Source organism: Colobus angolensis, unplaced genomic scaffold, assembly GCF_000951035.1.
Source record: "Colobus angolensis palliatus isolate OR3802 unplaced genomic scaffold, Cang.pa_1.0 Scaffold324, whole genome shotgun sequence".
Taxonomy (NCBI): domain Eukaryota; kingdom Metazoa; phylum Chordata; class Mammalia; order Primates; family Cercopithecidae; genus Colobus; species Colobus angolensis.
This window is the reverse complement of record NW_012116533.1, coordinates 2,094,062-2,116,680: the sequence shown is the minus strand read 5'-3', so window position 1 is coordinate 2,116,680 and position 22,619 is coordinate 2,094,062. Positions and strand designations below refer to the sequence as shown.

At 45.2% G+C, this 22,619-nt stretch overlaps 1 protein-coding gene across 2 annotated transcripts in view; it reads right to left on the bottom strand.

Moving 5' to 3' along the window:
* Window positions 1-22,619, bottom strand: part of RGAG1 (retrotransposon gag domain containing 1) — a 96,930-nt gene that overhangs the window by 6,346 nt on the left and 67,965 nt on the right. Inside the window, exon 3 of one of the 2 annotated variants that reach the window (XM_011951678.1) lies at window positions 4,710-4,863. The gene's annotated coding sequence lies outside the window, so the exon portion shown is untranslated. The remainder of the gene's footprint in view (window positions 1-4,709; window positions 4,864-22,619) is intronic. The other variant, XM_011951677.1, reaches the window with a different exon arrangement.

Here is a 22,619-nt window from a genome sequence, read left to right as displayed (position 1 = left end):
TGTTTTCATTATTCTTATTAATAACAGCAACCACCACCCCATTACTACTATTTATTTATTGTTTCACATAGTATGTGCCAGGCACTGTACTTTAGACAACTGTTCACAACTTCCTACAACATGAGGGCCTTTGTAAGCATTATCCCATTTGGTTCTTGCAATCTCCTGGGCAATAGATACTATTATCCCCATTTTACCAGCTTTCTCAGATTAGCCAGGGTCAAGGCTAAAATAGGGTCACTGCAACAGTAACAAACTGTATATCATTGACTGTGACCCCCTCCTGGGGGTTGCCTAGTGTTTGGCATCCCTGAGCTTGCATTCAATTATTTGTCTGACATTCTAGACCATGGGTCACTTAAAGCCCAGTCTCTAGCATGTCCAAGTTTCAAGTTTCTCTGATGACATGGGGGTGGGCGATCCAGAGCCTCACCCCTCTAGTCTGCTCCAATAGGCAGCCCCAGAAGGGGCTTTTGGACACACGGCTTGGAAGCCAATGCGAATATTACACAATGTTGACATGTCCCCACAGCCTGCTCATGCCAAAAGCAGAAAACTTGCTACTTTGGGACAATGTCACAAAAGCCATCAACCTCATGGAATTGTGATTCCATAATAATGAGAAAACTTGCAACAGAAAAGCTAACAGTGAACATTTCTTTAGCATGCACTGACTGGCAAACACTCTGCTAGGCACTTTACATGTATCATCTCATGTGGTCCCCATAGCAACACTAAGAGATTTCGATTGTACTCTTCCTTTATCTGACAAATAAGAAAATTCAGACCCAGAGAAGCTTAATAATTTGCCTGCGGTCACATAGATTCCTGGCTCCATCCACAGAGCCCCCTACTCTTCACCACTGTGCTATAAAGATGCACCTCTCCCCCTTACTCAGTCACACTACCGAGTCCCCTGCCTCTGTCTCCAGCCTGGACAACCCCAAGATGGTTGTCGCAAAAGAAATGCGGGCCTTCTGCTGACACCCTGGTTATTGTAATGATCGGTGCAATGGGAAAGATGAGTCAAAAGAGCAGCCATAGACCTCCACCTCCCATCTTCAGAAAAATTTCTGAACATGCCACAGTTTCCCACCAGGCAAAACCCAGAAAGATCTTACCTTGCCAGTGACGGAGAAGAGGGAGAGAGTATCCTTTGCACCCCTAGCTCTTTTACTATGGCCAATTAACTTATACCTCGTGCCCAGCCAGTTCATTAAAGTAAGACCCAGTACCAACAGCTGTTCTCTGCAATCTCCCTTTGCTATCCCCTGCCACGCCCCCCTGCCCGCCAGCCAGCCTGCCCGCCCACCCGCCCCACTGCTACTGACTTGCTACTGCTTGCTCTGTCTCTCTGGTCCCAGATTCCTGCCTCTATATAGGCTCTGACATTTGCCTCTGGCCGCCTTTCACTTGACAGTCCTCCAGAAGCTCCGCTTTAGCACTTGGCCTATGCAACTCCACCCCTCTTCCCTGTCACCCCAAACAGTCCCACCAGCCATGCCCCACCCCACTCTGCCCAAAGAAAAGAGGAGACTGACACAATTAAAAAGATGCGATGAAAAGGGTCCCGGCCAGGAAACAAGATATGTGCCCTCTGCGGTTGAGTAGACACAGGAGTCCTGGGACCCAGACACTGCAACTGATATGACATGGAAGCACAGGCAGAGGGCTCGAGGGAAAGAAACTGAGGCTGGAGACTGAGTAGAACAGCATCAGTAACGTTCAAAGAGGTTCAGGTGCAGGGAAAGAGGGTTTGGGAGGATGGACAGTGGGGGCTGGCAAGCAAACACCTTAATAGAGCCCTGTAATGGTGATCATAACAAGTCAATTTACCCCAGGGTCAGAGACACAGAGAAAAATCCAGCGACCGGATCCCTGCCACAGGACTAGGCTTCAACAGAAAGCCTCCACGGATTTCAGACAGCTGGCAAGAAAAACACACCAGCCTTGAGCATACCAGGTGAGGGCTTGTTCATACAAATAGGGCTACAGCCTGCTTTCTAGAACTGGGGCACAAGGTCAGAGTAGAGCTAGCAGAAAGGTTTACCGGAGTACTCCAGTTTTCCTGAATTGGTGCACTCAGTCTAAGGGGAGAAACCCTCAGTCTAAGGAGAATTGGTCCCTGAGCCTTGGATAGGGCAAAGCCTCCAGGTGAAGTTCAAGCAGCGCAGGTATAGGGATATAGAGTTTGACAAGGGAGGCATTCAGGTCGTTATAAACCTCATAATTAGCAACCAACAACAACTGAGCACTTGGGCTAAGCACTACACATGCATTATGTAATTCCGACCTCCCAGCAACACCCGTAAGGTAGGCATTGAGGTCATTCCCATTTTATACATGAGGAAATGGGCTTGGAGAAGGCTATATGACCACGGTCACATAAAATAATAATAATAATAATAATAATTTTTTAAAAGCCCAGATTTCAGCCCTGGCCATTCTGTTTCCAAAATAATTTTATCTCTTTGTAATCAGACAAGTGATTAGAAACTCGGAGTACTCTACTCACTGCCATCGCCCCCACATCCCCACACCACAAAGCAAGGAAACTTTCTTACTACAAATAGTTGAATCCTTGTAGCAATAATAACAACAACAACAACAACTGATATTCCTTGAACTCTTCCCATATGCCAAGAATGGGGCTGAGGGCTTCACCAGCATTATCTCATTTGATCTTTACAATTACCCTGTGAGCTAGATCCTTTAAATTCTCAGTACACAGGTAAGGAAACTGAGCCTCCGTGAGATGAATTGACATGACCAAAAGCACACAGCTCTGTGTGATTCCAGACCTCACTATAGTATACTACTCAAAAGAAAAATTCCAGTCACTCTCCTCTCCCCTCAAAGAAAATAATTAAATACATAAAAGTCACAGAATAGGCACTCTGTTAACAATGGCCTCACAACAATTATTATTATTATTATTAACACACCTAACAATAAAAGCTAACGTTTACTGTGCCAGGCCCTGTGCTAAGTACTTTACCTACATGATCTCATTTGACACTTACAACATACTACAAGGTAGGTTCTATTAGCACCTTCATTTTCCAGATGAGAAACCAGAGAAACAGAGAGGTTAACTAGCTTTCCCAATGTCACACAGCTGCAGGGCACTGTTTATGTTCTAATGCAACAATTTTGGAAATAACCTAAGTGTCTAACGTTAGGACACGACTCATTTAATGATTAAATGAATCATGGTGCAATTGTAGCAGCCATTATTACAGCCATTGAAAATATATTCTAATGTGTACATGAGGATCTGATTATCATAAAGATAAATATGTAGACTTTTGCATAGAAAATACCAAACGCCAACAGTGACCATAGTTGAATGATGGGATTAGAGGGGATTTTTTATTTTTATTTTCCTTATCTGTATTTTCTCATTGGTCTATAATGGACCCATAATACGAAAAGAGAAAAACTAATAAAAGTTAATTTTATTTTTTTTAAAGATATGTTTCCCTAGGGTTCTTTCTCGAGCCCTTTTCACTCCATTCCTTGCAAGCTCTCTCTAGGAATCCCCAACATCCACCCCCCACCCAAGCAACCTTTCTACCCCAACAAGCTTAATGGTTGTACCATTTTGTGTTTTATTTTTAGTTTGTTTTTAAAAATAATTTCTTCTTTCTCTAACTTTTATTTATGTTTAATAATTACATAAGTAATCTAGGAATATAGTGTTAGGATAAAGACTTGAAATCCTCCATACGGATAAAGCCAAAGTCCTGAAAATGCCCCACCCCACCCGCCCCCCCATCCTCCACAAGTCCCATTCCTCTGTCTGTTCACAGTTGGGTGTGTCTCCTTCCAAACTTTCTTTAGCTGCAATGGCATTCAGAGTTCATATCATTCAATTGCTTGCAAAACCCAGTGTGTGCAAAGAGCTGCAGTTAGAAAACCATCCTGGCACTGGTCACTCCAGGGTTCCAAGTTCTGGCCCATTGTGACTATTTTCATCAGCCTGCTTCTAAGGAGGCTACTGAGAGAGGGTTCTTGCTTGCTCAGCCCATGTGAGGCATAGACTTCTGTTCTATTAAAGCCAGAGTCTCTAGGAACACACAGAAGAGAGGCCTTCTAAGGAAGGAAAAGCCCAGAATTTGCTGCTTAGCATCTCTCAGGTCCCTCACGTCCCACCCAGTCTGCACTGATCAATACGGCTAGGAGGTGTCATGCTCCTGCCGCCTCACAAAAGGTAATTGAGTTTAGGGGATTGCATGGCTAGCTGCTCGGGGAAATAAGAATAAACAAGAGCCGGTTCAGTATGTCAACAAATAGCTTTCCAGCTGTTGAAAATAAGCCTTTGCCTAGATTCTCAACAATATTCTCTCCCCAAGCCCTAGCAAATAGGCAACCAGATAACTGAAAACAGACAACCTAAGGGTAAAGAAATACCTGGTCTACTTTAGGATCTTTTGCCTTCCTTGATCATTCAGGGAAGTAGAAACCCTCCCCACTTCCTACCTCCCCCACAGCCCTGACACTTAAAATGCCCATCGGCTCTTTATAAATAAAGAGGGGGAAATAGCTAGCATTTACTGAGTGCTTACTCTGCCAGGCACTATGTTAAACACTTTACATACCTCATCTTATTTATTGAATGATAAACCAATAAAGTGGTTTTTTTTACTCCCATTTTCTAAATCAGCTAAAGAACTGAACTACAGAGAAATTAAAATGAAGTAACTTACCTTGGCTCTCACCGCTGAGAGGGAGTGAGGCTGGTCTTGTCACTCGGGTCTGTCTGACTCAGCCAGTGCTCTTAACTCACAGGAGAGTCACACACTGTCTTCAAGTCTCTGAAGGGCTGTCATATGGAAGAGAGGGTAGGTGTGTTCTGGGTAGCTCCAAAGAAAAGGATTTGACTGTTAGTTGGGAATTATGCTTTCATTGGATGTGCTGCAAATTCCCCAAACAACATGTATATGCATGTCCAACTCTATAGGGAAAAGAACATTATAAGAAGAGCAAACGGAACTGCCTTGCATTAGGTGCCGGCCTGAAGGATCTGTGGAATCAAAGAGAACAGGAGGGATACCAGAGGACTGCAAATGGGCAGTGTCCCAATTTTCTTAAATAAGGAAACTACAGACCAGTATACCATAAACTCCAGAGCTGTAAGCTTGATGTCAGTCCTCGGAGAGATTCTGCTGCAGATTACGAAGCAGGTAATTTATAAGCACTTAGAACATAAGTGGCAATAGGAGGTACCTAGAGGTGCTAGCAGAACACTCAAAATTAGACCAGTTCCCAGACTTGCAGCTAATGCAACCCAAAATTTGAGGGGCTGATATTGAAATTCCAGATTTTTATTTTCCCAAGTAAAAGCATTAAGGAACAAAACAACCACAAATCATCATTTTCTAAGAAGAAAGAGCTTCAATATCAAAAGAGAAGGAAATAACCTCAGAATAAAGAATAATACATCAAATAGATTTCTCTTCTCTGCGAAACATTTTCTACCTAGTCCTCAGGCTTTCTCATTGCACGGTGGACTGCTGCAGTTTTCCTGGAGGATGGGCACTTGTCCAAGGACCTGCTTTAGGGAATCACTCAGAGTTAAAATATCAACACAGATAAGATCATATACCTGTAAAACAGGAAGTCTTTCTGGCCGAAGAGAGAAGAACAGAGTTTGACCTTAGCCTAAATGAGGACATTAACACAGATAAAGTATCCACAGGAATGGACAGAGAGAAATAAAAGTTGCCAAGTGTGGATTCAAGCCCTGCTGAGGCGGGACTTGGCCATCACATTTGACCTGTGCCACCCCTTGGACCACATGTCTCTCTTGTAGGAATATGTATCTGATGCCATTAAGCATTTGGACCACAAATCAGTTTCTGGCTTGAGACTCTCCAAGCAAACTTCAGACCACTAGTCTTCCCAGGGAGAGTTCTTAAAGCAGAAAAATTCAAAACCAGTTGAATACCATTGCCAGAGTGGGAGTTCTGCAACAACCTAGAAGGAGGTCCCTAGTCTTAATCCTCTTCTGATTAGCATTTTTAATCAATGGTGTAAATAAAGGCATGGACGGGCTTCTTACACAAATTCTCTAGGGCTGAGAAGAACCTCTATGATCAGCCTAGCAAGTAGGTTTACATTTTAAGCTCCATGGTTTACAATATGTCTATCTGCATTTGGTAATTTTCTCTCATGTTCTTTGTTGCCAGAGCACTGAGTTTCTACAGTTTACGCACCTCATGGAAAATGCTTAGTGAATATATGCTAGCTCTGCACCCACCCTGAAGTGCAGATCTGATCATGTTTACAACTACTGGGCATTCATCTCAATCGTATCTTCTCTCAAATAACTGGTAACAATGTAGACTTCCTTGATGAGAGAAGAGAACCAACTAATGTCCTCTTCTTTACATAATGGCCCCATTTCCAAAAGACTTTAAATTGGAATTTAACCACATCTGTCGACATTGACCTTCATTCTGTAGGTAAAGGTAGCACAGTACATAGTACTTGCCATACCCTCTGAAACTGCATTTCTCAAAATAAAAGTGTGGTGGGGAAACCCTGCATCAAGTGCTCCCTGGGAAAACTGCTAAAACACAGATTTGTAAGGGGAGGGAGGCTCCATCCTCAAAGAGCAGATTCAATATAGGTCTGGGGTGACGCCAAGGAACCTGCATTTAACCCAAGTGATTCTGAAACACTAGAGTTTCAGAACCACTGGCTTTGAGGTTCCTACACTCTGATTTTAACTTCAAACAGGCCTGGGCTTGAACCCCAATACTTCAAGTTATTTCACCTCAGTTTCCTCATCTGTAAAACAGGCATAATAACAGTACCTACCTCGCATGCTCTTTGAATGTTTTAAACAAAACAACGTGTAAAGAATCTGGCACATAGCTGAAGTTCAGTAATCTCTCCTGGTCCTGCTTATCCGGGGTCCCTGCTGCCTGCCTTCTCTGTGTTCAGCTTCTGCCCCTGCTGCCAATTGCTCACTCTTTCTAGGTCTGGTATTCAAACTCCCCAAGAGAGAGACTCTCATTGGTCTAAATTCAGTAACTGTACTTGCTGGGCAAAGTTCTCATCCCAGGTTCCTTCATAGGCTATTTGCCAGCCTATAGAGTGACTGCTCATGGATCAGATGCCCTCTCCTGGCTCAAGTGGCTATTGCTAGGGGGAAGCAGGATCACGTGGTACCAAGCATAGTCACCTATTCATAAGAAACTGCTACTTCCCTCAGCTAGGGTCTGTGGATGGAAACTCCTTAGAAGGGGCTTGTGGGTGTGGCAGGAATTCTGAGGCTTAGTCCATCCAGTACACCTAGGCCTCTCATTTATCCAGCCTGCCAAAGGAATGAAGTACTGAAGTTCACTGAAGTCTCTATTTAATTCTGACTTTTCATCTCCATCAGGCCGGGAACACAAGTTTTTTAAAAACTAGACCACAGTCAAGAAAAAACAAGATATAACCCTAAAATTAGACTCTTCTGTTTCTAGAGCACGTTTTTAAGTTTCCAAAGCACTTTCACATCTATTTACTCATTGCAGAGCTTGAAAACTGGCAGCTACAGGCTAAATCCAGACTGCAGACAGATTTTATTTGACCCGTACAATGTTTTTAACATTTTTTAAAATTAGTTGCCAACATTTAAAAGTCAGGAAATTTCAGATAGAAAGCTAGATTCCTGGCTTCTCTGAAACACACACACACACACACACACACACACACACACACACACACAAAGACTTCGATCCAAATTCCAATATAGCAACAATCAGCCAGAGCTGAACAACCTGCTCCCTGTAGGTGAGGCATGTGCTCACCAGTTTGCCTCAGTACCCATAAGTCCACCTTTACTTTTTCAGTGACCTGCTCGGCCCCTGTAGGCATTTAAAGCCTCAACTTAACCCCATGGATTAGGCAGAGAAGGTGGATAAGAGCAGAAATGTGTGGGTTGGAATCCCAGTATTGCTCCTAACTGGCTTTGGGACCCTGGGCAAGTGATTTAACCTCTGAATCTCAGTTTTCTCATCTATGAAATGGGGATGATAATAATAATACTTCTTACCTCATAGGCTTATTGGGCCAGTTAAATGAGTAAATGCATAGTTAGAACAATGCCTGGTACATTGCATGCACAAAATAAGTATTAACTTCTTTCATCGTCCACAATTTCCTATGTGCCTCTCTGATATCCCAAAGCTTCTGAAAACTGAAATTTTGTGGCAAGCTCATTTGGTGGCAAAACTAGGCCTGAATTGACATGAGGCTATTCATTTATCCCATTTAGAAATATTAATGAGTTTGATGACAGGGTATAATCTTGGATCTCATTAAGGTGTGATATATATGTTATATGTACCACATTACTTTTCTAAAATCCAAATATTTTGAACTCTAAAACATGTCTAGCTCCAACAGTTTCAGATAAGGGATTGTGGACCTGTATTATTACTACTTTGTATACCCACTTGACAGATGGAAAAACTGAGCTGCTAAGCATTGAGCTACTTGCCAAAAGTCCCACAACTTGAAAGTGGAAACTCTTTAGACTCTTAGATGTGAAGCTCATAGTGCCTAGTACTGTGGGATGTCTTGGGCTCACTATAGGCATGTGGACCAATCAGGGACTTTGAAGAACTGAAAAATGTCACCACTTACTGAAAGTGCCAAACCCTGCCCTTTGTAGCATTCTTTCAACTCTTTGAGTTACTCTTTACACCATTTGGGTTAGAATTAGGAAGAAGATTATTGTCTTCAGTTTACAGAAGAGGAAACTGAGGTCCAGAGAAGAGAAGTGACTCCCCCAAATTCATACAGCAGAAGACCGGCAGAGTTGGGATTCGAAACCAAATTCTGGGCTTTTTCTTCTTAAACCCCAGGGCCAGTCCAAGAATGACATATGCTGACCTTTCCACATACTGAACCACACTCTCTGCAGACAATCCTAAGGTTTTTGACATACCTGATGAAAGGAGAGGGTCCCAAGATCTCAGCAAATATAAAAATGAGACAGCATGTCTGGGTGGACCTCATCCTTCCCAGGACCACAGGCAGCAATGTACAGACACGATCCAGTCAGAAGCTAGGGAGGGGAGATTTCTCAAATCCCAAGAAAATCACAGAGACCCTACTGTTTGCTCTTCTCTGTTGATTTTTAAGAAGCTGACATTTACTTATGCCAAAGGCCAAAAGAAATGAAAAATCTACTGAAAAGGGAATTTCATCAGTCATGGAGCAATAACCTAAAGAAACCTTTGCATAGTATCAGTTTCTTTGTTTGAAATGCAGAAAACAGAGCACTGCTATTTCACATTGTTAGTGCATCAGAGACCTGGGCATGAAAACAGCATCCTTAGGACCTCTTTCCAAACCCCTGCCTCACCACAGAGGAGCTCTCTGACACTGCCACCAACTTCAGCAAGTTGGAAACAAGAAGGCAGGCCATGACCCAAGTGACCTCATGTCACTCCTAAGCTCATGGCTTGAGTTCCTCCTACCAACAAATCTGCACTTTGATCACACACCCACAGCGACCCAGATCTTTAAATTCAGCAATTCTTTCTCAGGTTTCAGCAAGGCATTGGCAGCCTGAGCTATTTTGGGACACTTTCTCTGCTGTGGATGCCACTTTCGGAATACGCCAGGAACATGCTAAGGACCTGGAGCTCTCTACCCTGGACCCGTTTTCGGGTTTGCTTGCTCTCTCTCTCTCTTTCTCTGGGCTAATCGTTTAGAGGACAGTCGCTCCTGCCAACCTAATCCCATGAGCCTGACTACCTTGCCGGGCCACAGGCTCAAAGAGGCAGTGTGGCTGCCAGCACCCTCACGGGAAGGGGCACGGAGGCACCAGGCAGTCTGGCAGGATGAGAGACATCCTGGGGGTGGTCTGAGTTTGGATGTGGGCTGAGAAGACAAAGCAGGGGTCTTCCGGGGGACAAGATTTTCCAAACATCTTATTCTTAGGATCATCACTTCCTAATCTGATGCAACTGACTCGGCAGGCATTCGGGAGCCTGTAAGCTCCATTTTCCTGTTCCAAATTCTTCTGCACCTGTAAGTACCGGGCTTACTCATGCTCATGCTGTCTTTTGGGGAGGGGGAGAAGAAAGCAGGGCCTGGGGAAGGTCATCATTATCTGACTCAGGTGTGGGCAGGTCCATGGCGTTAGAAGAATTTCTGACATCCCCACCTCTCCCCTTCACCCGAAACTGCTTCTTAGTTTAGAAAATGAAAATGCCTGTTCGTTCTTTCCCAAGCTCGCCACCCCACCACCCCCCACCACAGCATACCAGAAACTCCACCCGTCCTTTGGGGTCTTCTGTTCATCAATGTTGTGCACACCTGATTTCTTATGTTGGACTTAATGGGAGAAGTGCACCCTTGGCATTTGAATGTCTTAAATGCAACCACAGCTATTATTGTGGGCACAGCCCCTGCTGGCTTCTCCATCTTTTATGCTGTCATTTGCTGAAACAGTGAAAGATGTTGTAAGCGGTAGGGTATAAATAAAAATCTAGAAACTCCTCCATGGTAAAAAGGAAGAGCAATGTGGTTAATTCTCAACGCAGTTAGAAATACTGCCACAATGGGGAGGCTCCACGCTGTGCCACGAATGGTCCCTTTCAATGCTTTCCTATTTTAATGGAAAGAGAGGCCAAAATAACTAAGGGCTCCCCAGGAAAGGAGCATTTCTGATGTTTTTACTGCTTTCCTGAGAGAGGACATTGTCTCTGGCCGGCTTGTCAGTCCCTGAAGCAGCTCCAGTGGCTGCTCACAAAGGGAGAATCAGCCCTTCTTTTCCTTCTGCTGGGGACTGCTGAAGTCCCCTCAAAATAGCCCAGGATGACAAAGCCAGGCCCTGCTACCTACCCTCTTCCCCTAACACTGACACCAAATCATTCTTAGGGATACATAACTTGTTTGGAGGGGAGGAGAATATCTTGGCTAAGAAGCCTTCTGGAAAACCTGCCACGACCCATACTAAAAACTGTGCTCTTCTCTGAACTTTCATATGACCCTCAACCATGAATAAGAATAAAAGAAGGCAAGCATATTTTGCCCTTTTATTTCCACAGAGCACAATAGAAGGAACATTGTCCTTAGCAAAGGCAAAGGATAAGATGTTCCTTTGGCCAAGGCTGGCTGCCTTTAGTTTCTCTGATTGGCAAAATAAACAGCTTCTAATTTGTGTTCTAAAAGGGCTGGTTCTGAAGAGGATTTGAGAAGAATAATGTTAATATCAGTGCTAAAAAAAATCAAGACAGGAATTCCACCTTATGTCTGGTGGAGACTGGATTTGTTTTCAGGCTATAGGACAAAACTAGTCTCAGGAGGAATTTGTTTCTGACTTCACTACCGCCTGTTTGCTTGGTCCTTGGTAATTCATGAAGTTTCTTAGCTCTCCTCCTTCTAAGGAGCTCTGAGAAAATGATGCTTGGATCATAGAGGTCCATTGTCTGGAAGACTTTTGATCAAAGCCCTGAGTGCTGGGGTGGGGGCAAATTACGGATTCTGATTATAACCAAAATAATCCAAGTCCTGTCTTGGCGGAAGCCTGAATTTTATGTCCACCTTGCGGCATTCCAGGAGCATTAAGAATGTTCCATCGGCCTTTCCAATCTCTCCATCCGCTCCCAAGGGCTTCAACATTTTTAAGTATATAATTCTTTTGACTCAGGGCTTTGGCATCAGTTAAAATGCCAACCTCTTGGGAGGATCAGTCTCTTAAATCACCCATCCTGAAAGCAGGTTCTGATAGAGGGACAAAGAGAGAGGAGGAACATGAAATCATTTTAGGTACAAACATGAGCCTCAGAACAGGAGTCTGCAAGCACGACCCAGGCAAGGCCAAAGTTCCGAGAAGCTCTGTTGGCAGAAAGGGAAGATTCCATTCTTGCTAAAATGGAGTACAGGCAACTTAGTGGGGCGGAGACTCAGGATTTGGGGAATAAGAAAAGACCCACTTAATGTAACCGGGGTATAATAAGGAGGAAGAATCTCACGTACTAACATAGGATAAGAGATAGGGGAACTCCCTGCAAAGGTACCCTCAGGCTGAATTGCCTGAGTCACTGAACAAGGGCTCAAAAAATGTTATGAGGCCTCAGTACATGGAACAAATAGATCTAACAATCTGCTGCCCCTACAATCCTGGCATTTCTTCAGCCCAGAGTGGGTAGGTCAAAGGAGGGGACCACACTAAGATTTAGACTTTTGAGACCCTCTTCCCACCCTTTCCTTCCTCTGATACCAGCATTGAACTCATTCCCAAGGAGATTCATGGTAGATACAGTGATTCACTTCATTTACCAAGAGCTATAAGGTATGAAGAGGGGTTGCCCATGTACAGCCACAGGTCAAGGATGCAGCATCCCCACAGCTCTATGTGGGCTCCTTGCTAAGGCCTAGTGGACACGGTTTGGATTAAAACCACTTGGGTGCAAATTCTGGCTCAGCCACTTGCTAGTTGTGTGGCCTTGGGCGAGTGGTATAATCTATCTAAACCTCATCTGTAAAATGGGCACAGTAATAGGAGCTATTATATAATGTTGTGAAGACTGAATGTGATGATGCCTGTACAGCCCAGTACAGTGCCTAGTACAAGGGAAATGCTTAACAAAAATCAGCAATGATTAACATTCCTGGCTCTCTGCTTATGCTTCATTGCCTGAGGATAGGTTATAACAGCAGATCATCCCACTCCGTGCAAGTCTCACAACTGCAGGGGTCAGGGGCTCACCATCCCCTTCAGTTAATGTCACCATCTCACCTTCTCCTCCAAGTCCCACTAGAGAGCACTCCTAAGCCTTTCCTCCTGCTAGTTCTGATCTGCTCCATCCCCCAGCTAACTAAATAGATGGATTCACTGCTAAAGATTCATGAAATCATTTCCTTGGCTTTCCCCAACCACAGACTGAGCTTTGCTACCCACCTCCTAGTGGTGAAATGGAATCACTTCTGGGAGAGCAGGGTCCAGAAGGATTCAACTCCTGAAGCACTAACAAAGCAAAAGGAGCCCTACAGAAAACGTTGGGTCTCTGGTTCCTCTACAGCTCACTGCAGCTATGGCATCACTCTGAAGCCACGGTCACTCCCACTGTGACCCTCAGCTCCTGAGGCTGCTGGCCCATAGCTGCTCTCCTCCTCCAATAGCCCCACTCTCTACCTCCCTCAGGGGACTCCCTTGTCTGGGCGCCAGGGTACTAAGGCTTCCAGAGGCTTTCCATAGCTTCCTCTCTCTGTCCCTCCCCATTCTCTCCTGGGGATACAGACTTCACTCTTTCAAGGGATGTGGTGACAAGCAGCTCAGCTTTCTGTACAGGCATGCCCACAGCGTGTTCTCTGCGTTCTAGTCTTCCCTGCTTCTCTGCTCAGCAGGAAAGAGGAGTGGGAAGCACCCCTAGTTAGGCTTATGGTACTTCTAGAACCAGAAGACAAGCCTATATCCTGTGAAAGTAGACTTTGATGGTTCTCAAAGTAATTCAGCCTGAAAGTTTACTAAAATGCATATTCCAGCAGCTACCTCTATAGAGATGCAGAGTGGGTTTGGGCTTCAGCCCTAGAATCTGCATGTTTAAAGAGCTCTCCTTAAGCCACACCTTAAGAAACAGTGCACTCTATCTTGGGGAATGTGGGTAAGGGGTGGGGAGGAAAGTCACACAGCTGGGTCCCATAATGAACCCCAGCCTACATCCTGACTCTCCAGGAGCACATGGAAATGCCTTCAAAGTGCTGACCCTGTCTTGTCCAAGCAGCAGCTCCTAAGCTACTTCACAAAGACCCTGAGCAGTTTCAGTTATCTAGACTCCAGACCTAAATCAGCGATGCTAGCAGTCTGAGGTGCAAAACACACAGCGATTCTTCATTTAGAACCATTTTGAGCTAGTTGGGGTATAGACGACGTTACTGGTTAATAGCACAGTGGAGCCACACTGGCAGGCTTTGACTCTCAGTCTAAGCCTCTTATAGGCTGTGTGACCTTGAACAACTTACTCAATCTCTCTGTGATTTGCTCTTCACCTGTAAAATGGAGACAGTAATAATACCTCATAGTACTGTTCGTGTGGAATTATGAATTACTTCATGTAACCTGTTTAGAACCATGCCTCGCCTCAGCAAAATGTCTGCTATTCTTGTTACTATAAATATTATACATATATATAAACAGGGTTTATAATATTTGTGAGGAATAAATGAGATGATGAGTGCAAAATGTTCAGAACTATTATTGGTATGGTTCCAGAGATTTAACAGAGAAATCAGTAGAAGTCCTCAAGGTGTCAGAGACCAAGGCCGTCCTGGATAAATACTTCTGATAATGGGATTAGTCAAGGGTCATTCAGAGACTCAGAAAGAAAGTGGCAGTTAGGGTTCTCTTACATCCAGAGTGTAACTAAAACTCTCATGCCTAACTTGTTGCTATAGATTTTGGGATTATGGGATTTTGTTCTGGGACCTGCTAGGTCTAATTAAAGTGTTAGGACTCCTAGGAGACCGGCTGTGGTTTGCACAGACAGGAGCTTGAAAAATGCTGTCATGAATGTGCTCCCAGCTCTGCAAAAGTAGAGACGCAGTCAGTAGCACTGAGTGCTCCAGGGGTCACTGTAGACTTGTGGTCTTTGTCCTTGCTGCCCCAAATCCACAGCTGTTAATTTATTAGGTTTTCTTAGAAGACACCCCCACACTAAAGAACTCCAGAGCTGAAGTGACTGTCCTGTCTTTGCTTCATGGCACCTGTGCGGGCATGAGTTCTGTGCACAGAGCTCCTTCCTTCTTCCCTCCCTCCCTCCTTCTTCTGCCCCTTCTTCCCCCCTCCCTCCCTCCTTCCTCCTCCCCCTCCCTCTTTCCTCCCCTTCTTTCCTCCCTTCCTCCCTACCTCCCTCCCTCCATCCCTCCCTTCCTTCTATCACTAGCCTGAGTGCAGCCCTGGAACAAGGACCATGATTATGAGGGGAAGGGGATGATGTTTCTGGGAAGGTCCAAAGAAGGCTATCTCCTCACTCCGGGCTGGTGTCCCCCACCACCTGCCTCATTAAATACTGAGGTTCACCTGGCTCTGTCCCTAGCCCTTGCCTTGGAGGAGTAAAATGGGAGAGGAGAAGTCCCATCCAGTCCCATGAGGTCAACTAATACCCCTTGACCGTGGTGGCCGTCCAGCCCCCATGTCTCACCTGGGCTCAAAGCCAAGATTCCCAGTTTCTTGCTCAACATGTCCACGATCTAGCACCCCAAATCCAACAAGTCCAAACAGACCTTATCACCTGCCTCCCCTCACTCCCCCTCTCTACTAACAGTCTTGTGTTCCCTGCCTCAGTTGACAGTGTCACCACAGACCCAAGCTGGAACCTCAGGGTCCTTGTCACCTTTTCCCTCTCCTTGACCCCATGACAGCCAGCCCTGAGGTTTCTACCTATTGACATGTGCCCTGAGTCATCCCCTCCTCTCGGCTCTCACTGCCACAGTCACGATTCAGAGCCTGTTCCGCTTCTTGCCCAGACCCTGGAGATGGTCTCCCAATTGGTCTGCCTGCAGCTGGCCTCTCTTCCCTCCAATCCTTCCACACCCTGGTGTGGCAAGGACTGTCTTCCTAGTCTGTCCCGAATCTACCTTAATGAAAAGCTCCAGTGGCTCCCTCTTGCTCACAGAACAAAACTGTCAACTTGGCCAACAGGGCCCTGAATAGCTGACCCCAAACACTTGTCTACTTCCCTCCTGCTGCTGCCAGTGGTGCACCCAGCTACAATTGTCCTGCCCTTTGAAACATGCACTAGGCCCTGTCACGTAAATACTGCTCGCTTTGCCTGGAATGTCTTCCCCTGCCTCCACTGTTCCTCCTGACATAACCTGCCATCCCTCAAGATGCTGTTCAATCCTCCTTCATCTGTGGAGCCTTCCTCAACTTCCGCAGATAAGTTCCTCTACCACAGCACCCTTGGACCATGAGGGCTTATGTGTGCCTCGGTCCCTCCCGCTAGATAGGGAAAGCCCCAAAGTTTGCCTAGAACCATACTGAATTCTTCTTTATGTTCTCAGTACCCACAAGCTTGGATAAAATAAGGTACTGGTTTCCTCATTTGTAAACTGGAAATAAAAAGAATAGTTGCTACGCCCTGTAGTTAGAAGAAAGAAATGAGATAATTCATATAATATGCCGATAATGACAATGAAAATGATGATAAGAAGAAAGGCTAGTTAACACTCATTCAGTGCTTTCTAAGTGTCACTGTCCTAAGCTCTTTTCATGATTGAGAGTGAGCCAAATAGATGAGTCAATCCCTGGAAAGTGTTTGTGTGTATATGTTCATGTACATATGTGATACGCATAATACAAATGATCTATGTATAACATATAAACTTCACAATGTGCCTGGTGTTTATTAGGAGCTCCAGTTTTTCCCTTTCTTCCCCCATCTCCCTGCCCTTCCTCATTACCCTTCCTAGTCATCCTCACATCCCCTTCTACCCCAGGGCTGCGATAAGAGAGATGAATTCAGAAGGGGGTCCCTGTGTCATTGTCGCTGACAGGAGACTGCTTAGTGGAAGAGAGAGAAGTCCTTGGAATGGCCTTTGGACTTGGTATCTAAGAGTTGTCTCCCCATTCAAGTTATCACTTCTTTGAGGACAGGGGCTATGCAATACCCCTGTTGTGTCTCCCATAAGCACCAGCACAGTGGTGGGCACATAACAAGTACTCAGTAAACTGTCTGAGGTCAGGCTCGGCTTGAGGGTCCTGGTTTTCAGCACTCTCAGCGTTTTCAGCAATCACTGAGGCAGGTCTTGGAGCCACAGCTGACAGGTTCTCACGAGCTCATAGACAGCAGCAGCTGGAGCCACCCGGGAGCAGCCCTCTTGGCAGTGCTCTGCTGGGGATGGGCCACCAGGCCAGGAGGTCGAGGACTTGCTTCCCGGACACAAGTCTGCCACTAACTATCTGGGTTAGCCTGTGCAAATCTCTCCACCTCCCTGAACCACAGGGTCCTCACCTATAAAATGCTGCTCCTAGAAGCGTCTGAGGATGCATGACATGGCAGCTGTGAAAGCTCTTTGCCAAAAGGCTGTGCAGAAGTGAGGTGTTGCTAATTTCAAGTGCTGGGACTTCACTCACTTGGAAACATTCAGGAAGCGGGGGTGGGGAAAGAGAGAGCAGGGACTTTCATATCCAGGACATATGGGGGCCTATATTTGTTGTCCTCCTGCTTAATAGCATTAGTGATTCAAGCTGGTGCTGCCTGTGGAACACTCTGTCTTTTGGGATCCTCAGGGACAGGAGGGGTTTCAGAGCAGCAAGGCTGCAGCCAGCGCACAATACAGTGAAAAATAGAGTGATAGCAATGAGGCGCCACGCTCACAGGTTCATACACATGCATTTGCACTCCTGACGGCCCCCAACGCTGCCTCGCAACAACAGCTGGGGCTAATTACAGCCAGACAGACAGCGCCTTCTCCAGCTCACCCTTGGGGATTGCCTGATCTCTCAGAAGGGGTGCTGCTGATGCCACAGCTAAGTGCCTAGAAAGAACTCGGTGGGGGGTGGAGTGGTACAAGACAGTAGGAAGCCACCATGTGGCTCCCCATCTTGCAAGTGTGGGTAGAGAGGAAGAGATGAAATGGAAGAGAGCTGGCTGAGATACAGATGCAGCTTTGTGTTAGCAGATGTGCTCTCCTGGCAAGAGGGAGCCTAGGCACTTAGCCCCTCCCTTCTCCTTCATCTGGATCCACCCAGGGATCCCCTCTTAACTCTTCTCCCTCTTAAATCCCCAGCTTCCTCTTCAACTCAGCATCTGGCATAAAGCTCAAGAAATGTTGAATAAATGAATGGGCAAATAAACACACAAACCCTCCCCAAACCCTTAGTACTCCCAAACCCTGTTCCCACCTCACAGGCTGTAATGACTCCACAAGCCCTTTCCTCTGCTTTTCTTTCTATATACTCCCTTTGGACAGTGTCAACTCTCACCTAATATGCTTTTAACTCCCAAATCTCTCCTGGTAGCCCAGGCCTTGCCAGCTGCTCAAATGTTCCCCATGCTCTTCAAACCTAACGTGCCCCACATTAGAATCTTCAGCAATGACTTCCCCTGGGGTTTTCTAGCAGTGAGTCCTGGTCTGTCAAGGGCATATGAGAAAGAAGGGCCTGCTGTATGCCCCCTCCCCCCACCAACAGGACAGGGGCAATGAGCACATTGGCAAAGTCATCAGGGCAAACTTCTGATCCCAGGGTCTGTCTTTACACCAGGATACCAAAGTTCTTCCCATCAACCTTTTAACTGTCAGCCCTCCCTCCCACCCATAAGGAAAGCCAAACTAAGAATGAACTGCCAAATTGGAGCTAACTGCCCAATGTGGGCTTCTAATTTGGAACCAAGCAAATTGTTTATATAAAGAAAAACCCTTGAAAAGAAGCCCATGTGAACTGGTGAAGTTATTTCTTCTTCAACATGCACTCTCTCTCCCAATCCCACTCTCATTGCTTCAGAATCCTGGTATTCCTCCCACCTTCATCCCTCAGCCAGCACACACACACACACACAGCCTTCCCCTCATTTTCCTTCTCATGAACCTTCACTTCATGTTGGAGCCCTGTCCCTATGATCACTGCAAACCCCCAAGTAAATATTGAACCAAGATTGGTGAAAACTGGAGATATTATTTCACCAAAGCAGTGTTAGAGGGAAGGCCCCCAGAATGTTTACTGAGGGTTCACAAATTATTTCCTGATCTTGGCAAAGATAGAAAATAAAGTCCCCCTTTCCTCCAGGTCCTCCTAGATTTGGAGAGCAGCCAAAGGAATAGATTACAAACACAGTGGCCCTTGGTTTCTGACAGCCTCAGGGCCTATGAAGGCAAAATCCAAGTTTCTTCATTCCTTTTCTCAGGGAGTCTTGAGTATTATACACTAGTACAAATGCAAGGTGTCATTATAACCAGCTATGTTATGACCACATCTAGGGATTTTTAGTTTTTAACACAAGGTGAAAGGTGTCTCACCAATTTCAGTTTGACATGCAATATGCAAAGTAATTTATTCAAAGCACTCCTGTGTTTAATTTCAAAACAGTCATTTATTCACTAAGCAAATCTCTGTTGAGCATTCAAAGAGCTGTAATTCATGGTTCCTGCTTTCAAACTACTCCTTTTCTAGCTGGGAAATGAAAACCCTACATACAAGGGTTAACTGACAACACAAGACCATGCCAAGTTCATTCTCATGCCTGGTGTGGCCTATATGGCTCCTGTAGTTTTGGCAGTACTGAAAATTTCCACTCTATTGCTTCTGTCACTACTGTTGATCTCTTCTCCAATACAGGATGGTGAGTAAATGTGTCTCTAGGGTGCCTGAGTTCATATCTGTGTTCTGCCATTCACTAACTATGTGACCTTGGCCGAGTTATTCAGCCTGTCTGAGTCTGGTGCCTCCTCTGCAATGTGAATATAATAATAGTAACCTACCTCACAGCATCATAGTGAGAATTAAATGAGTTAATATACACAAAGCACTTAGAATGATATCTGACACATAACAGTGGCTCAATAAATGCTAGTAATTATTATTTTCCTGATGTGCCTACTGTTCTTTAATACCAGAGGTCACAGTTCTTATTGGACTTCAAGAGAAGCTGGTAAAGTATTCATTCATGCACTCAATCAACAAATATATGTTGAGCATCTACAAGTCCTTGAGTTAAGCCCTGGGGTCATATACACAAAGAAGACATGGCCCTTGCCTTTGGGACTAAACAGTTCACTGGAAGAAGTCCTGGATTAATAGTGCCCTGATGTACCTGGAAGAACCAAACACAAATCCTCCCTGGAAGAACATGCCCACAACCCAGTTTTCATAGGATTACCAAGGATAAAGTCAGATTGAACATGAACTCATAATCCAAAATTGCAAAGAACATGATGAAGCCAGAAACAATGAAAACAGAATCAGGTCTTCAAAGACCTCAGGTATTGCAATTAGGTGATATAAAATATAAAATAAGTTTTACATGTATTAAAAAACAAAAGATTTTGAAAACATTACCAAAGAACAAGATACTAACAAAAAATAACTTTTTCTGGCCAGGCGCGATGGCTCATGCCTGTAATCCCAGCACTTTGAGAGGCCGAGGCGGGTGGATCACTTGAGGTCAGGAGTTCAAGACCAGCCTGGCCAATATGGTGAAACCCCATCTCTATAACAATACAAAACTAGCTGGGCATGGTGGCATGTGCCCGTAATCCCAGCTACTTGGGAGGCTGAGGCAGGAGAATCACTTGAACCCAGGAGGCGGAGGTTGCAGTGAGCCGAGATCGCATGCCACTGCACTCCCACCTGGGCAACAGAGGGAGACTCTGTCAAAAAAAAAACTTTTTCCTCCAAGTATCATCTTTTTATAGATGGCAAAGTTAGCGCTCAGAGAAGTGAGGTGACTCCTTCAATGTTGCATAGCTAATAATGAGGGATTTAAATCAGGTTTTCAGTGTCTACTGTTTTTTGGCAAATTCAATGACTAGAGTTGTATTATTTCTTCCCTGAGTCATTCAACAAGTGAGATGATTACAAAGTGCTATGCTAAGTCTATAAAAAAAATAAAATAAAATAAAGATGAACAAAATAGAGTCCTTGCCCTCAAGTAGCTTAAAATTCAGTAGAGAGGCAAGACTATACACATATAAAAATAATTATTAATAGCAGGCTGTGTGGTAGAAACTACTGTGGTCTGGAACAGTAGGAGACGAGACTTGAGCAATTCTTGAAGAACAGGGTGGATCTACAGGGAAGACAAGCTTTGAATTGGCCAGTGGGGTAGAAGAGATGGAACAGCCTGACAAAAGCCATGGAGAAAGTGAACCTACAGAGCAGTTGAAGGAGGAGCAAGTGCATTTGGCCAGTGTGCTGGATATATGTAGGGGCAGACCTGTGCCGTCGCATAGGACCCTCCACTCAGAAGTGCCCCACGCTTGGTTTAATGCTCTGCTTTGCCGCTGTCTTGAAATCCTTGATTATTTTTAACACAGGGTTCCACATTTTCATTTTGCACCAGGACCCACAGATGATGTGGCTGGTCTTCCATAGGGGAATCGGGGGGAGGTATGGTTGGGAAGGCAGACCACTCTAGGGAAGGAAGGATCTGGAATTCCACTTTGATATTTGCCCTGCAGACAATGAGGAATGACTGAAAGTGTTTGAGCAGGGGAGGGATAGGGTGACTATAGTTTTAGAAAGCCATATCTTGGAGAGCAGGGAGTGTTCAGATGGCATCAGAGAAAGGAGAGATGGGAAAGAGTCAGAAGGCTATTGCAATAAAGCAACGGGGGCCTGGACAGAAATAGTGGCTGAAGATATGGAGAAGAGGAAAAGGTCATCATTGATTCAGTTATTCATTCTGCAGATGGTTATGGCTACTGAGCACCTATAATGTGTTAGTCTTTGGGCTAGGAGCTGGGATACAGGAATGTACAAGGCACTATCCCTAACCTCAAGTTACTTACAGTTCAGTGAGGGAGGCAGATAAGTAAACAAACTATGGTAGCCTGATAGCCCCGTGTGCTAAGGGCTAGGATCAGATCACATTTAGATTGTTGTGGGAGCCTAGAGAAAGGGTCCAGACAGAGAATTCTGAGATTCCCAAGAAGTGATATCTGAGTTGCATCCTGAAGGCCACAGACAAGGCACAGAAGGTCACTCCAAAAAGAGGGAACAGGAAGTACAGAATCATGGAACATCCACTGTGTGCCAGGCTGGGGATCCTAGCTCTCAGACTGCTAGAGAAAGCAGACAACTAACCAGAGAAGAACAAGAGAATGTGTCCATTGCTATGATGGGGACACTGTGGGAGTACAGAGGAGGGGCATCTAACCCGGACTGGACGGGCAGGGAAAACTGTTCCTTTGAGGTGTCTTCTGAGTTATGTGTTGTAGGTGAGATGGTGTCAGCTGGGTGAAGGGAGGGAGGAAGGGATGGGCACAGCAGTGGGAGTTATGTGTGCAAATGCACAGAGGTAAGAGACCATGCGTGGCTCTAAGAGAATTGTAAATGACTCCCTGTGATTCAATTCTAGAATGAACAAGCGAGAGCATGGGAGCGGGGGTTGTTATGACCAAAGAGATAGGCCTTAAATGCCAAGCTAAAGAGTTTGGACTTCATCCTATAGAGCAGTAGTTCTCAGCCTTGACTCTATATTAGAAGCACCTGGGGAACTTTTAAAAAATACTTATACTGGATCCCACCCCTAGAAAATGATTTAATTGGTCTGCAGGAGAGGCATTAGAACTTTTAAAAGCTCCCTCCATTGATCTGAATGTGCAGCCAGGATTGAGAACCATGGCTCTAGGGGACCAGTTCTCAAATTTGAGTGGTCATCAGAATCACCTGGAGGGCTGTTAAACACAGAGTGGGTGAGCACTCTCAGAGTTTCTGATTCAATAGGTACTCTAATGAATACGTACTCTAACAAGTTGCCAGAGATGCTGGCATTGCTGGCCCCAGGACCCACATTTTGAGAGCCTCAAGTCTCAGGTGTTGTGAGGCTATTTGCAAGTGTTAAGTGGAGGGGGTGGAGGTGTGAAATTATTTGATTTGCATGTTTGAAAAATCACTCAGGCCACTTTGGGGAGAATGGTCACAGAGGAGAAAGGAGACAAGGTGA